The sequence below is a fragment of the Macadamia integrifolia genome, chromosome 10, assembly GCF_013358625.1.
Source record: "Macadamia integrifolia cultivar HAES 741 chromosome 10, SCU_Mint_v3, whole genome shotgun sequence".
NCBI classification, from domain to species: Eukaryota; Viridiplantae; Streptophyta; class Magnoliopsida; order Proteales; family Proteaceae; genus Macadamia; species Macadamia integrifolia.
The window spans coordinates 353401-372066 of record NC_056566.1 but is presented as its reverse complement, the minus strand read 5'-3'; positions in this window follow the sequence as shown (position 1 = coordinate 372066).

Here is an 18666-nt window from a genome sequence, read left to right as displayed (position 1 = left end):
AAGTGGAGCTCAGCACGGCCACAAAGGTGGAGCTCAGCTCGGCCTCAGAACTACTGTCCCGCAGCACAACTCTCGCACGAGCAGTCAGTGTCGTGCTCTAACTCCTCAGGGGTCCACTAGTCCTCTTCAGGAAACTCGACTGTGGGACCCACCCCATGCTCCTCAGATGTATGACCTGCAAAATCATCTAAAAGGGGGTGCACACGTGGGATGAGCTCAGTAGCTCAGTAAGTGGTAAGATGGACCACACAGCAGTCCACACAGCAAAACACATCAAATGCACTACATGTCATGCTATACATTTTCAATCACATCCACCTAAGCAACATTACTAAGTTTTTGGTTTTAGTGCTACTACAGCCACAGTGTGCGTATACTCTGGGTACGAGCCGCGAACTCCCTCCCGCGATACGCCCATAGGGCTGTCAAAGAAGGCCCACCGTGAGTACTCGGAAAAGTAAAGACAATGCCGTCCATCGGCTCTCAACAGAAATGTAAATGATTGAAAATAAAGGTGCTGACTCCAGCAATTTAAAAGTAGTACGATTAGCCCTCTTGAATATACCACCGGGGTTGCCGGCTGTCCTACATGACCCGCCGGGCGTTATGTCTAACCGCCACAGTGACCCGACGACAGCGACCACTGCTTCCCCCCAAATGATAACCCAACACCTTAACCCCTGTTGGGAAGGGTCGTAGCACGGGATGGTGAAAATCCTAATACCGCATGCTCCTATATAACAATAGTACGATTGCATAGTGCCTCCGTGTCCCATTCCACGGGCCACCAATGCACTCGTCTCCAAGCCGACTACGGCATCTAGTATATCAATGCAACATGCACAATGATGTCCACATTCAACATATAAACATCTCATTCAATTGGCATTTGGAAAGTAAACATAGCACACATGCATATCAATGTGAGGAGTGACTAATCTATATAGCATATTCATGATGGCATGACTAGACTAGATATAATTAAATGAATGCCAAACAATGCCTTGAAACAAGGCCAAACGTCCTCTCCCCACTTACCTGTAGCGTACAAGGATTCCCGTTCGGTACGGGTGAGATCCAGTGCAAAACGGGTAGGATTTGGTGAACCTAACATAATTGAGCGGGGTTAGTACTTCACCATTTGGAATCAAAATTAATAAGATCCGATGATAAAATCATGTTTAGAACGTTAAAAGAAGGTCACACGTCCAATTTGGGACCAATCGGACATACGGATCACCTTCGGAGTCACACAGGTGGGTCAGACAGGTGGGCTGTCTGACCCACCAGTCCTATCCACTGGTTTGGACCGGCAGGTAGGGGCCCACCGGTAGGGCCCGCCGGTTGTGCCCGAAGGCCCCTGCCCTCTCAGGTGGGTGCCCACAGGCGGGTAGGGGCCCACCGGTACCACCCACCGGTGTTGGCAAGAAAGACACTGTTTTTTTCCCAACTTTCTCCATTCTTTGGGGATTCAAATGGGGCTTTTCCCAACCCATTCTTCACACCTTCAAGGTCTTATAGGATGGTTCTAACCTAGATCTAGGTTAGATTCAAGTGATGGGAAACCATCTTACCTTCTTTGCTCAAGAACAACTTCAAACCCTCCAAATCACTTCAAACCCACAATGCTTCTTCCACCTTGTCAATATCTCTTCAAATCCTTCAAGATCAACACATAAATCATCTATTAAACCTTAGATTCATCATTTCAAAGAGGATTTACAAGATCTCAAGAAACCCTACTCGAATCAAGGGTTTAAGCTTGGGTATGGTGAATGTTCAAAGAACCCGACTTTGCTTACCTCCAAATGTGGATCTAGAGTTGAAGATCACTCTTCCGGCGCCGGAAAGGGAAGATCAAGCTTCGGCGCCGCTGAAATCCTTCTGTTCTTCCTCTTCCTTCTCTTCCCTTCTTCTTCCCTTTCTTTTCTCTCTCCTCTTTACTATCCTCACCAACATACGGGTGTCATAAATGAAAAGAAAAGAAAATCATAAAGCTATATATGTAATTCCTAAATAAGTGAACAGTGCACATGGATGGGTCACTCAGGTGGGTGGGTGCACCCACCTGTCCGCCCACCTGAGGGCCAAAACTTGGGATTTTGACAGAATTTGGGCCTCGGCGCGAACCCCACCCCCGGCATACAAGGTGGTATACGTATATACATTAATATACGGCTACAATACCTGCTTTATCCGTACATGGCCTTATGGTAGGTGCATGTACACGGCTTGGGTACTCCCGTCTCTTCTGGCACTGGCTCGGACTTGTCGGCCCAGCTGGTGTTTAAGGTCACCCTTGCCATCATAGTCCACAAGGAGCCCGCTCTAACTCCCTCTGGTTCGGTTCCTGCATGGTTTAACCGGGTCAACCGTGTAATCGGATCGGGTTTAAGAAGCAGGTTATTACATAGGTGACTCAGGGGCAATCCCATCAAAGTCACATCAAGTCCCGAGAAGTCCGAAGAAAATCAGGAGGAAGGACACCTAGTCAGAAAAATAACAAGGAAAGCATGACTTTATTACATGGAATGTCTTATGGGAATATTCTCGATAAGCCATTTGTATGAATCTCCCCCTTATGACATTGGGTGGACTAGGGGTATCGAACCCTATCCACCCCTATCATTAAGCGGACTAACTTTGGATGGATCATTAGTTGTTAATCTAGTGAATGTGTGAACAATGGGTTGGGGATTCAAGAATCCTAAAATAAATCACTTTTGGTTCAGGCATAATTCCACATCTCAAGTATTCACCGCAGTCCCTTTGGACGCGTTAGGGTAATCGATTGGCTCGCCTAAATCTAGAATCACCTTCGTCATCTTTTCGAGATTGACTACTAGGTGATTACAGCCCAGTAAGTATGGATCCACCCAACATGGAAACACCTGAACAGGCCTGGGTCAATCCCGTGGAGACCTTGCAGGCAGAAAATACTGAAGTTAAAAGTGGGATAGCTCAGATATTGCATACACTTCAGGACCCTCCCAGAGCTTACTCAGGGGAACCAGAGCATGTCCGGCCAACCAGTCAGAGAGGATCTTCACCTACCCGGATGAATGGTCAATGAGTGGCCTATTCCAGGGTCTCTCCTCCTAGGGTACTAATCAAAGATGAAAAAGAGGAATTTGCAGCAAACGTTCGCTTTGAGCCTCCAAAGACTGAGAAAGAAAGGAAGCTCAGAGAGCAGTTGGAGAACATGATTCGAGCAGGGAAAGGCTCGGAAGGCCAAGCAGTGGATTATGAGGAAATGAGTTTCTTCTATGGAGTGAGAATTTCAAAAAAATTCAAGTGGCAAACTGATAGATTTGATGGGTCAAGAGACCCCAAGGCTCATCTCAAGGTCATCCTCAGCATCGCTAAGTCTTAGCAACTTGCAAATAACCAGATGAGGCAAGCCTTCATGTTAACCCTATTAAGACCAGCACTAAGGTGGCTCACACAGTTGGAGTCATCGCAAACTCAAAATTGGGTGATGGTGGTGAAGGCCTTCACAAAATAATACTCCTACAATATTAAGGTGGATGTAAAACGTCGGGAGCTTGAAACGTTGAGGCAGCAGCCTAAGGAAGGATTAACCGCCTTCTTGATGAGATTCAAAGACAAGGCTTCCAAGATGGCAGATAGGCCTTTAGAATCAGAGCAGGTAGAGATGTTAATAAAGAACTTGTCAAAGCCCTATTATGATGTTCTTTACTATCCGCATTTGTAAACTTTTGATGCCTTGATAGCCACCAGCACACGGGTGGAGAATAGAATTCTGAGAGAGGCCCAGTATCAAGGATCCTCCCAAGATGCAAGCAAGAACACCCGAGTCGGACGGGAAAAGGGTCCGAAAACTAATATGGTGAGTGTAGTTCGGTAGTCAGTCTCACCAGCCACCTCTTCACAACCCTTCATAATACAAGCAGATGCACCCGCCCAAAAGGCTCCTCGCCTAAGAAGGTAGTTTTTTTATTTGGGAATACCCATAATAGCCACATATGAGAAGTTAAAGAAGAAAGGATTTCTAGGGACAATGGCTCCAAGAGCGATCAGCAACCCTCCTCCAGCTTGGTATAGGGATCGAGAGTATTGTGCCTACCACACTCAGAAGGGGCACAATACTGAAAGATGTTTGGGTTTACAGCATGCAATTCAGAACTTGGTGGACAATGGAACCATTGAGGTCAAGATCAAACAGCCTCCCAATGTCAATACCAATCCACTCCCCGTTCATGTGAACAATCTAGATGAAGAAACTATAGAGAGTGACTCTACTCAACTCATTGTACCTAGAGCTCGGAAGAATCATATGAATGACCGTGCTTATAAGAAAATCATAAGTCAAAGGGCTGGGGTCATAAGAACCCCCAAAAGAAGAGAATCATTAGAGGAAGAGTCAAAAGATCGGGTGCCCCCCGTCCATCCCTCCTCATAAGAAGAATCCACCGCACCGCATTACCAGCCTCTGCCATATCATCAACCTTTCCCCCACCATCAAAGTGGTGGAACCTCCTCATCCTATCACCCCCAATCTTCATATCCTACCTCTCACATTACATACATATTTATACCATCCCACTCCATATCCCTCATCACCCTCATACCAATCCCATTCTCAAGGTTCAGTGCATAACCCAAAAAAAGGATGGACGGATGAGTATGATTGGAAGGATATGCCTGCACTACCAGATTTCCCAAAGATGACTTCATCATTAGGGTCAGTAAATGCATTAGGTGAAGACCAGGAGAGTGATCCCACATCTCTAATTCAGTCTGTCGTAACTTCAGAAGACAATCCAAAGGTAATTGAAGAGATTACAGTAGATCTTCTCAGAGCAGTAACGGCATTGGCCATAGGGGAGCAGATCAAAGAATACACTTCCTTAATCCATATAGGGAGTGACACTGAGGATGATGAGTCAAGACTAATCCAACTTCAGACCAGTAATGATAGGACCAACCCTATAGAAATCTTTTGGTCTGTACACTCTGAATACTATGAGTGTTTGGATGCTAGAGAATTTGATGGTCCTGAGGAATCTGACGAAGAATCAAGTGGGAGTGAAATCAGTAAAGAAGAGGATGATGATGATGACGATGATGACAAGGACGAGGATGAAAATAAAGATGAGAAGGATGGAGATGACTCTGATTCTCGAGAGGATGATGAGTATCCGACTGGGATGACTACCAAGGGCCTTGATACAATGATTATGATGATGAGTCAGAATATTACTCACCAGAACATCCGACATATTTCTCAGTCTGCGCCATTGGTAATGATGACCTAATAACTGATCCAACAAGTGGCATTTACCCTTCCTTATGTATGGAGGGAGATGATTCTACATCAGATTTAGAAAATGAGGGGGAATCTGGAGAGCCGACGCAAGTTTATATGGACAAACAGTACTCCACATTTGAGTTGGAAGAAAAATTGTGTGAAGTGTATTCCAACACATTGAGAATGCAAGAAAGGGTAGAAGAAATTGACAAAATGTTAGGGGAAGTAACCATCATTGATCTTTACTACAGGGAGCAATTGGATGATCTGGAGGAAATAGGACCAAATGACACAATCATAGAGGCTATAGATGCTGCATTCCAACAACTTTCCAATGCAGTCAAGAAACTACGAACCAGGGCGGTGGATATTTGTGGAGGTCCTCAACTTCTCACCCAAGGCAAGGAAGGAGAGTCAGAAGAAGATGATTCTATGGTGGGGATAATCACCCTAACCAATAGTGATGATGAAGATAGTTATCCCACTGAGATTATTGTGAAAAAAACAATCAACGTGATGGAAACTAGAAGTGGGAAAGACTACAAAGGCAAGGCTCTAGCAGTAGAGCAGGCAAGAACTAATGAGACCAGGACTAGTAGCGTAAAGAAAGAGCCAGAGAACCCAGTCTTGGCTCAACTCAAGAAGTCCTGGGCAAATAGCTCCATTTGGGGATTATTGATGGCATCCCCTTCTCACCGTGAAGCAGTCTTGAGGTCTCTCGCTAATGTGCAAGTGTTAATTGAGATAAATCTGATGCACCTCGCACATATAGTAGGAGCAACATATGCAGTGTAGTCCCTGATGTTTTTGGATTCTGAGCTTCCTAAGGAAACCAAACACAATCGACCTCTCCACATTACAGTTGAATGCCTTGACAAAGTGGTTCCCCAGGTTCTTGTTGACAATGGGTCCACTTTGAATGTGCTGCCATTGAGATCAGCAAAGAGTATTGGCATCAACTTGGAAGAAATGAGGCCAACCACCCAAACCATAAAGGCATATGACAATACCAATAGGAAGATCATTGGCATCATTACCCTTGCTATAAAGATTGGCCCAGTGAAGTTTGATGTAGATTTCCAAGTTATTGATATACCGACAACTTTTAACATGCTCTTGGGAAGGCCTTGGTCGCATCCTGCGAAGGTGGTGTCCTCTAGTCTCCATCAAAAAATGAAGTTCATTCATGAGGGGAAGGTGGTCTTAGTGGCTGGAGATCCTGAAGTGGTTAACATTTTGGCCAACATTGAAAATAGGGAAGAACAAAACCAGGAGGTGCAACTGGGTGGTGTTGAAATAGACACCACTTACGTAGCCATTGCCAAAGAAGCTCCAAAGGAGAAAATCCCAGCTAACTATGAAGCCATCTAGAGTCCGCCAGTGAATCAGATGATGAAGAATATGTTGTACTTTCCTAGCATGGGGCTGGGGAAATATCATCAAGGAGTTCCAAAGCAACTTAGTTTGGCGATGTACAAATGAAAGAATGGTCTCGGGTACACTCCAATTGTCAAAGGGCAGCAAGCGCTGAGATGACTAGGAAGATCTCCGTCACTTACTACCCTACTCTCAACGGGTACTTTGAGAAAGAAGGAGAGGATTTCCCCTTTTGTGGGAATGTAGAGCCATGGTTTGATGAAATCGCCACCAAGATGCAACCAAGACTTGAAATTTTCTTCCAAGACGAGTTCGATTTGGTGACTCATGAAATGGAACAATAGAAGATGCTAGTCAAAGAAGGTGACCAAGACAGTTGCATCACTGGGATAGCAGAAATTGCACTGATTGAGACTGGGTCTTCCTCTGATGATCCTACAACATTTATCCAATCAAAGAAGGCACCTAGTCCTTGAGTTCCCATGAAGAGAGAATGGGAGAAGAAGATAAGGCTCACCTGGAGTCTATCACTTCCCATTAATTTGAAAGGTTTCATTTGCTCTCTCCTACAAGAGCTAAGAGCCCGAGAGTTGCATAAGCTCAAACCCCATCCTTTCAGAGGAAGAAGTGTGTATGCAAAACAGAGGAGAGCATAGAGGATGATGGTTTGTAAGTATTGTGTCCGAACCAATTGTAATGGAAAGGCTCGTGAAGGTGGTCAAAGATGTGACCGAGGTACCGGGATGGCATCCCACAATAGGCTTGAAAAGTCTCCATTGATCTTCACCCCTCAAAAGTTTTGGCTTCCAAGAGCATGAGATTGATCAGTTGGTATTCATAAAGAAGCGGGTACCTGTCCAGAGGAACCATGATGCCACTAAAGAAATAGCAGCAACTTTCTCAGAAGGCAAAGAAGGCCCTTTGCCATGTCTCCTCATCCATCAAGCAACTGAACCACCTCTGAATTGGACAAGCATTGGGGAAAACTTCAAGTTTACTCATGCTATTGAGTCAACTAGCCTGATTACCCCTGGCGAAAGCATCAAGCCAGTTATCGAGTCTATAGTCGAATCTGTTGTTTGTGATTCTATGTCAATCTCCCCTTTTGAGAAAAGTCCAGAGTCCTTGTATGACGAGTCTGTTACTCCTTTCATGAATGAAATTTCTGATTCCGAGTATGACTTGCCTCCTTTTTCCGATGATGATCTTAATAAATATCAAGAATTAATAAAACAATGCAAATCAAAGAAAGCCCAATCCATCCGTGAGGATACTTGGGTTATTAATCTAGGAACCGACCAATGCCTTTGAGAGGTAAAAATTGGCAGTACCCTTAATGATGAAGAAGCCGAACGGATGAGTAATCTTCGAAGGAACTCGTCGAGGTCTTTGCTTGGTCTTATAAGGATATGCTTGGTATCGAACCCAACATTACATAGCATCGATTGTCGACTTACCCTGGGGGCAAAGCCGGTAAACAGAAGCTTCGAAGAATGCGGCCAGAATGGAGTGAAAATATCAGAGAAGAAGTTGTGAGGCACTGGAATGTGGGTTTCTTACAAGTGGTGAAGTACCCCCAATGGTTGGCCAATATTGTACCAGTACCGAAGAAAGATGGAAAGGTACGAATGTGAGTAGACTACCAAGATCTTAACAAAGTAAGCCCTAAAGATGACTTCTCATTACCTCACATTGATGTATTGGTGGATAATACGGTAGGACATGCTTTATTATCATTCATGGATGGATTCTCGAGATACAACCAAATAAGCATGCACCCAGAAGATCATGAGAAAATAGCCTTCACCACTCCGTGGGGAACCTATTGTTACAAGGTGATGCCTTTTGGACTGAAGAACATCAGGGCAACCTATCAAAGAGCAGCCACATCCATATTGCATGATATGATGAATAAAGATGTGGAAGTCTATGTGGACAACATGATAGTAAAGTCTAAAGATCAGCAAGGCCATATTACCGCACTAAGGCGATTCTTTGAAAGAATTAAGAAGTATCAGCTGAAGTTAAACCCTCAGAAGTGTGTATTTAGGGCAATGGCAGAAAATTTGTTAGGTTTCTTGGTGAGTGAAAGAGGCATTGAAGTCAACCCTATCAAGATCAAGGCAATTCAGGAAATGCCCATGCCTTAGACTGAGAAGCAAATACGAGGATTTCTGGGTCACATCCAATATATTAGCAGATTCATAGCTTAGTTGATTACAATCTGTGAACCAATTTTCAAGCTGCTAAAGAAGGATCAGCCCACGGAATGGAATGATCAATGCCAACAAGCCTTTGACAAGATCAAGGAGTACCTTATGAACCCACTAGTATTGACATCACCATTAGAAGGAGAATCACTTCTGTTGTATCTGTCCATGGGAGAGTATTCCATGGGCTCTTTGCTAGCATAGAAGGAAATGGAAAAGGGGGTAGAGCATGCCATATATTACCTTAACAAGAAGTTTCTAGAATATGAGACCCGGTACACATCTTTGGAAATAACTTGTGCTGCGTTGATTTGGGTAACTAAAAGGTTACGACACTACATGGTTTCCTATCCAGTGCATTTGATCTCAAAGATGGATCCCAACAAATATCTCTTTGAGAAACCGACCTTAACAGGAAGGATGGCTCGTTGGTTACTTTTTCTATTAGATTTTGGCATCACCTATGTTACTCAGAAATCTATCAAGGGACAGGTTATAGCTGATCATTTGGCTGCTCACCCCATAGAAGACGGAAGGTCCTTGAATGATGACTTTCCCGATGAAGGAATCACAGTGGTAGAGGAAGAAGATACAATTAATTAATGATAGTTATTCTTTGATGGAGCAGCCAATCAGAAGGGATGTGGTGCGGGAGTATTGCTTGTCACTCCTAATGGTCTTTATTTATCGTCGTCATTCCGCCTCGACTTCCCATGTACTAACAACATTGCTGAGTATGAAGCTTGTCTTTGGGACTGGAAATGGCCCTGACCATTGGGGTTAATAGGATCAAGGTTTATGGAGATTCATCCATTTTCATCTGTCAGACACAGGAAAAGTGGAAAACTAGAGATGAGAAGCTAAAGCCATGTCAAGAGCATCTGGAAGAGGTGATTAAACACTTTGAGAAGATTTCGTTCGAATACTTCCAGAGGGATAATAATAGGTTTGCTGATGCCCTTACAAACTTAGCTTCTATGGTAGAGTGCAACCCTATGGCTAGAGTCCAACCATTCTTGGTAGAACAAAGAAGTATGCCCATTTATCAAAATTCAGTGAACTCTCTCACTGTGGATGGCCGGTCTTGGTTCGTTCACATAGTGGATTTCATCAGGGAAAGGAAGTATCCAGTTGAAGCAACTGACAGAGAGAAGAAGTTTCTAAGAAGATATACCACCCAGTTTATTCTCTAAGAGGATCTGTTATACAAATGGTCCTATGACGAAATACAGTTGTCGTGTGTAGATGAGGAACAAGCTACAACTATCATGGAAGAAATGCGAACCCCACATGAATGCCAAGATGTTATCTAAGAAGATCCTCAGGCTAGGATATTACTGGAATACAATGGAAGCAGATTGCATGGACTTCATTAAGAAATGCCACAAGTGTCAAATATTTGCTAACATCATACATATCCCGCCAACAGAGTTGCATTCGCTCAGTTCACCTTCGCCATTCTCCACTTAGGGCATTGATATCATTGGAAACGTTAACCCTAAAGCATCCAATGACCACGAATTCATCTTGTAGCCATTGATTATTTCACCAAATGGATAGAAGCTCAATCCTATGTAGTCCTCACATCTGCAAAGGTGGCCAAGTTCATCCAGAAAAACATTATTTCCTAATATGGAGTACCTCAAGAATTTATATCAGATCAGGAATCCCATTTTTGGGGCAAGACTGATAAAATATGCACAAAATTCTGTATCAGAAGGGGCTGATAAGTTACCCCTTGCCTTATGGGCATACCAAACTTCTGTACGATCTTCGACAGAGGCAACTCCTTTCTTTTTGGTGTATGGGGTTGAGGCGGTTCTACCCGTGGAAATCCTGGTACCATCCCTAAAGGTGCTTCTTGATAGTTAGCTACCTGAAGGAGAGTGGGTGAAGGCCAAACATGACGAGCTCAATTTTCTTGATGAAAGGCGCATGAAGGCCATGGATAATCTGAAGAAGTATCAACTGAGAATGGCCAGGTCCTTTAACAAATATGTGAAGCCCTGCCACATCGAGGTGGGTGAACTTGTTCTTCGAGAACAAAGAGCCCCAATTCATAACCCAAGAGGAAAATTCAGGCCCAACTTGAGCGGCCCATTCACTGTCAAAGAAATTCTACTAGGCAAAGCTCTGAAACTCATAGACCACAATGGCGAAGAAATACCCAGACTGGTTAACATAGATTAACTCAAGAAATATTATGTCTAAAAGGGTGAATAGTCTGAACTTTGTCAGACCTAAATCCTTTCGAGGGATATGTAGGAAACTTGACATGTGCAAGTGCGGTCTCAACCATTTAAAGGCAATAAATCGGTTCCTTGATTAATAATCAAAGTATCTTAAAAGATCATCATAGTTTGTGTCCCCCAAGAATCACCATTTGGCATGAAAGGCCATTAGGTGTCTGTCATCCACCCATTGGTCCGTCACTTCTTATCTAGGGTTCTATCCCCCAAAAACCGCCATTTGGCATTCAAGGCTATTAGGTATCTGTCATTCACCTATGGTCTGTCCATTCTTATCTAGGATTCTATCCCTTAAAAGAAAATCGCCACCCGGCACCAGTTTATCAAGGCCAGCTTATTCTCCATCTTGATCAATAAAAGTCAGAAGAAAAATAGAAGAGCCTAATGCAACAATGGTAAAGGCTTGTTTGAATCATTAGCTAATGAGTAATGCTTTGATAAATCATCATATCTTGTTGTTTGTATTGGTTTCAGGAAAATTCATGGGCTCGTTGAATGAGACGTTGAGGAAATGGACCTTAGACATAAATATGAGGGCACCAGGATTGCTGGAATCCATGAATGTGTCATTTCTTGGCCAAGTTGGATGTGTGAAGCTACATCACAAATTGCTCCGGCATGTACCTGAACACTGGGATGCCAACCTGCATGTATTTCGGTTTGGACTAGCAGAGATTTGCCCAACTCTTAAAGAATTTTGGGTTTGTATGCTATCTCCACCCAAAAGGTAGTTTGTTCCAACCCTCTTTGAAGAAAGATTGCTTAGAGAAAATTCTGAATTTCTTTGGATGGAAAGAAGAAGAAGTATAGCGGTTTGTTAGATATGGGAAGATCAACATTTCGAAGGTGGCTCAGATCTTCATCTAATATCTACCAATGGGAGGAATCCATCGGCAGCAATCCCTAGATGCTTATTTACTTTGCATGATAGCTCGTTATATTCTCCGCACTCCCGGGCATGGTGCACCATCTGTTTTGATTGAGGTAGCAAAATAGTTAAAAAAGGGAGGTGACATCGTCCCTACAGTTCTAGCAGAAACATTCAAGGGATTTGATGACATGAGCTATGGCCATAGATTCAGACTAGATCATTATCAGGGGAGTCCTGCTATTTTTCAAATTTGGCTCCTCAAGAAACTGAAGCTCACCACACCATTAAGGGGAAGCCCACTCGAAGTTTTTTGTTACCGAGATGAGAGAGAAGTTCTGGAATTCGACCTTATTACCAATTGGAAGAAGTACCTGCAGGAAAGGACAGTGTAGGATATCGCATGGAGGTGCCTAGGAAAGCCAAAAGAATATTTTCTGATCAAGACCCCTGGCCACAACTATGTCAGACTGATGGGACTGACACACACGCCTTTGTATTTGCCTATGTACATCAGCCGACAAAACGGGCTCGAGGAGACGGACCCAAAAGAGTTAGTAAACTTTCACCCACCTCAAGAATTGTCTCCCCACCTTGTTATTCACCTATCCCATTTGTGGTAGGAAAATAGTCCCCCTTTTCATGTAATTCACTTGGAAATGGAATGAGGAAGTATGTGGATTTTCATGTTTTCCCAATTATTCTAATTATGACTTGAGTTATGGAATTGATTGTGCCTAAGCATTGCAAGCAAACAAAAAACAAAAAAAAGGAAGAAACATTTTCTTTGCGCCAAAAGTAAGTTTTCATAGAGATGTTGAAATAAAATAATGAATAAACAAGGGGAGGGAAAAAGAAAAAAGAAAGAAAATATCCATGTGTTGTGTTTGCAGGAAATACAGGAAAAAATCCCTATGGGTCAGAAGCCATCATTTGAACCATACTCTGAACCCTCCCCATGAAGCACCGGGGAGTCCACAGATGCTACTCCAACTTGCTCCAGCCTCTAGGTCAGGTCCTCAATCAGTGCACCCTGCTGGGCAATGTCCCAATCCTTGGTAACTATCAGCTCACACACGCCATAGTGCATCCTCCTAATCTCAGCATAGACCTCTGGGGACACCTGAGAAAGAGCATATCAACCAAAGGAAGTCAAGATTTAATTGGAAAAAGATCAGATAGTCGCATAATCATAAGGAATAGGCAGCCTAAGGGAAGCATCTACATCTGTGTTTGGCTCCAGAAGATGAGGGAGACTGGGGTTGGCCACGTTGGGATAGGTCCAGGCAAGGAAGCCATGAAAGGGGACATTAGCAACTCTGAGAGACCTGCCGGCACTAGCAAAGGGCCCTGCTTGTGAAGGATCAATAGCACTGGCATGCGACTGAATAGCAGAAGGGTCTACATGTCTCATTCTCCCCTGAAAGAATATCAGTCAAGACGAAAATAAGGAAGAATTTGCAGGATACACTCAAAAAAGGGCAACACACCACTGGAGCATTAGGATCGAGAGGGATGCACACTGTCTCCTCCTCCAGGAAGGCTTCGTAGTCCCTATCCGGATCAAGAAAGGAGTCCTCCCATACTCTGTTAGCCAAGTACTTAATCTTGTCTGTAGGGACAATCTCTGGACAATGCATAGTGGGTGGAGGAAGGCCGGGAGAAGGACGTGGATCAATGTCTGACCACTGGGGTACTACTCTCTCTCCTAAGTACTAGGGATGGCCCCACAAGCCCTGGAAAAGGACTCCATTTTCAGACAATTGATGAACCTAGTTGACTCTCTCAGAATCCAAAAACACAAGGTCATGGAATGGTCTCCAAGTAGCCTATTAAACCAAGGAAGGATAAGTACAACATCAGACGAATGGAATTTCAATATCAGACACGGCATACGTTAGTGAGATCGTTCAAAAGAGAAGAGCGGTGGTCCCCGGAGGATGTTGGGCCCAAATCACCTGGTTATCTCCCCATTTTGTGGCCAGGAGGAAGAAGAATGTCTCAGGATCCCTCAGTTTAGGGGCTATGGTTCCCAAATGCTCAAAACACCAGGGTTGTTTCAAAAAATCAAAGTAAGAAAGTGCAGACCAAATGACTAAAAGAAAATAGATATGAGAAGGAAAGTTACTTGGTTGATGTAGCCTGCCCCCTTAAGGCCCCTATCCCTATAGGACAGTAGGTCCAGGGACCGTAGGAGATATGCATAGGCAGCCCCGCCCCAGTCCTAGGTATCTACTGTGCAAAGATCTTTGAGGAAGAACACCAGGCGGATATCTACTCCCCCTCAGAGGTCACTAAAGAGGCACTGGCCCACGGTAAACAGCAGGAAGGAACGTGTTATCTGAGATATGTTGCCTGGATTCCCCCCCAAGCCAACTTTCCACCATCGGGCATTAATCTGCCCTAGGCGGATGCACGTCTGGCCGACTTTAATCGTGATACCTGTCAGACTTGTAAACTCCCTGGCAGTCGGGAATCCTGCGGGTAGGGTCATGGTTCTACCCCCAAATGGAATGCCTGTCAAGGCATAAAAGCACATAGGCGTAATGGTGATCTCACCAACAAGAAGGCGGAAAGTGTGAGTACTCGGCCACCACTGCTCCATCAGGGCCCCCACCAATGCCGAATTAAACTTTTGGGTCTCTACAAGGGCCAGTCGGCACAAATAGGTATCATCAACTATCTCCTTCACCCTGCGAGGGAGCATCCTATGCTAGGACTGAACCATGTTTGGGTGGCTATAGGAGGACAAGGTAGGAGGTTCCTTCCCCTCATGCTAATGGAAATAATAAATAAATAATAAAAGAATAGAAGCAGCAAAAAGCAAAAACAATACAAAACAGGAATAAAAGATTATCAAAATAATGAATGAAATGTAAAGACTTACCCAGGAACCCCATATAGAGTTGCAGATGTGATTCCGGCTATTGTGAAGGGTTTGCCCAGAATACCAATTGGCCTAGCCTTCATCCCTATAGGAAAGACTACTGCAACTCTCGAGTTGGACCTCTCCCAGAGTCTTCCTCTTCCTCCTTTCAACAATATTTTTAGAAATTGCAAAAAGCCCTGAAAACTTTCAGAAATTGCAAAAGCCCCAGAAAGTTTCCCAAATTGCACAAAGCCCATAAGAATGTCAAATTCTCCAAATAGCTCCTCCCTCAAGAACAAGATGAATATCTTCAAGAACTCCAAGAGCAAAATGAAGAACACCAAGAACAAGAGGAAAAACTTCAAGAAAAACCAGAGGGTTCTAGGAACTCACTTCACTCAGAAAAGTTAGAATAAGAATGAACAGGGGAGGGGACCCATTTTATACAATTTTTTTTTTTTAAGATTTCAAATCAAGCATCAAGAATCAAAAGATTCCAAATCAACATCAAGAATCAAATTTTAAACCAAAAATTAAGAATCAAGGAAAAATCAAGAGAAAACATAATTTACCTGGCCCCAGGAGGCCCAATCACATTTACCTTGCCCCAGTGGCCCAATCTCATTGACCCGGCCTAAGTGGCCCAATTGCATTTACTCGGCCCCAGGTGCCCCAATCACTTTTATCCTACCCTAGGTGGCCCAATGTTGTTAACCCGGCCCCAGGAGGCCCTTTCTCTTTGCATCGGATCTGAGTGGCCTGATCTTATAGACCAAATCCCTGAACTGGTACATGTGAAGCCCAACTAAGGAAAATCCAAGAATCAAACATTTTTTTTTACTTATTGTAAGATTGGAAGAGCAGCGAATTCCTCTCTTGTAACCATCGGTCCCAGATAGTCTAGATTGGCTCAAATGACCCAGCCTGGAGACCATATTTCCTTGAACTTGCAAATGCAAAGCCCAGCTAAGGAAGAATCATGATCAAAGTACTAACCTTTTTTACAGGATTGGAAGAGCAGTGAATTCCTTTCCCCCAATTGGCAGCCCACGTAAGTCCTAAAAGTTTAGAGATATTATCTGTTGCATTTTTTCAACTCTGCCATAACTAAGCAAAATGAAGGCAGTATATGCTCCGGGTGACAAAATGTGGTCGTTCTTTTCTTTCTTTGTGAAATAACCTAAAGGGGGGGTGAATAGGTTATACTAGTGGAATTTAACTATTTTCGATGTATAGATCACAAGTGTGATTGCAAGTTAAAAACGATGCAGAATAAATAAAACAAGCACAATCACACAACACAAGATTTATAGTGGTTCGACTCAATCCGAGTCTAGTCTACTCCCTACAAGAATCCTCTTGTAAGGTATTCCACTAGTTCTCCCTTTCAGTACGGTAAGTAGGGAAGAAAACCTTTACAATTTTTTCACGGATAAGAGTATCCTTACAAATCCCCTTTACAGGTAGAGAGGCACCTTTACAATCTCTTTTGGAGGTAGAGAGACACCTTCCTCTTTTTAGGATAAGAGAATCCTTACAATCCTAAGTACAGTCTAGAATTGTAAAACAGAAATAAATAGGAAATAGTGGAATAGGAGGAATACCTCAAGTGTGGTGCAAATGATGAGAATGAGAGATGAATGATGCACCTTTTGTAAAGTCTTCTCTTATGGCTTTGACTTGCACAAGAGAGAGTGGAAGACTTTGATTGGGACTTGAGCATTTTGTTGGGATTGGTGTAATCGAACACCTCAAGTAGAATATACTAATCTTAATAACTCTTAAATGCTTGCAATAATGCTCTTAAAGTTCTTTCTTAATTCATATTTAATTAAGGGCGGTTTGGGTATTTATAGGTGAACTTAGTGAAGCATTTTAGGTAGAAAATCAGGCTTTAACGGACGTATTCTAGGACCACCGGTCGACCGCCATCAGTAGCTAGTCGACCACCAAGAGCCATTGAGGCAAAATATAGCCGTTGGAGTTTTTCTAGGGAGGCACCGGTCGATCGGGACTTTCTAACAGTTCATTGGCTATGGTCTCGGACAGTTTCGGTCTACCGGGGCTTCCAGCCGGTCAACCGCCAACATGACAGACTCTGTTTTGACAGATTGCTGTTATACTAACCAGTCATCAGTATTTTGATCATAACTTTTTCATCCGACTTCGGATTGACTTGAGATTAATTGCGTTGGAATCGTGACTCAATGTCCTACAACTTATATGAAGGTTTCATCCCTTGATACCGACTTTAAGATTATGCAAAATACCTTTAAGTCAGGTTAATGTGGTTTTCACAGAATTTCACTAGACCACATTTTTTCCTAATATGTTCCTCACCACTTAGAGACTCTCCATACTTGGTCAAGGTATGCTCTATGGTCATTCTAGTATGATGCAATGCACATGAATGTGATGAGTGCACATATATATATGAAGTTACAAGTTACATTAAAAATGACCAATCTATCCTAGTGGTCTTCTTCTTCACTTGAACCTTCCACTCTTTGGTCCTGAATGTCTTTAAGCTTGAGGGCCATGTTTGCATGAGTTCAAACCTTGATGTCTTGATTCGACCTTCTAAGTGTTTCTTCAAGCTAATCACATTTTATCAAACCAAGTTAAAGATGTATGTTTGTTTGTTAATACCAAAACATAACAAGGAGTGTGGACATGTTTCCCAACACTTCGGCCATTGGCACAAGCCTCGGCCAAAGAGGGGCACTTTGTAGACACCCAATTTTGTTGCCCTCCTCTGGCTATGATGAAATATGGATCTTGGAAGCGACTTCTGACTTTTGACCGACAGAGATGCTGATGGAAACATTCCCCTACCCAAAACCCTGGAAATCCCCGTGTGGGAGAGAGGAAGGTCTAATTTTGTATTTTCATATATGAAAGAATCCGGTCAATATGACCATACAGATAAATAGTGCTCGAAAACACGATTCTGAAGATATATGATATGTCAAAATCGGGCCGATGGATCTCCGACAATCATCCCCGTAAATTCATGCCTTCTCGCACATACGCACACGGACAATCCCACTGAAAACCTAGAAAAATCCCTCACCCAATCCAAACACCCTAAAATTCATCCCCTACCTACCCAGATAACCCCGAAACACTCTCGGGCTTGAAACCGTAGAAATCCCTGCACGGGAGGGAAGGGGTCTAATTTTGGCTTTCTATATACGAAGGAATTTGGTCAAGATAACTATACAGCTGGATAGTGCTCGGAAATACGATTTTGATAATATATGGTACGCCAAAATCAGACCGACGGATCTCCCGTAACCTACCCTGGAAAATCACATTTTTTTCGCACGCATGTAGCGCACACCGGCCACCCAGCCTGCCAGCCAAGCCAGTGTGCGGCCCTGCTGCACACTATGCAGGCCCCTACAGCATGCCGTGCACACTGTGCCGCACATCGTGCACACTGTGCCGCACGTCGTACACATTGTGCCTGCACGCCGTGCACATTGCCCGCACACCCGCATGTGCACACACCCGTTGTGCACATTGCCCGCACACCCATGCATTCGCGCACCCGTGACATCACCCACACCCTGGAAAAACTTTCTCTCTCCTCTGGCATTTCCAATAACTACCTTTTCTGGTAAAACTTTCTCTCTCCTCTCGTTTTTCTGAAAATTGCCTTTTTCGGCAAAACCTTCTCTCTCCTCTTGATTTTTTAAAAACTACCTTTTCTGGTAAAACCTTCTCTCTCCCACTTTTTTAAAAACTACCTTTTTTGACAAAACCTTCTCTCTCCTCTCGCTTTTTTGAAAATTGCCTTTTTGGATAAAACCTTCTCT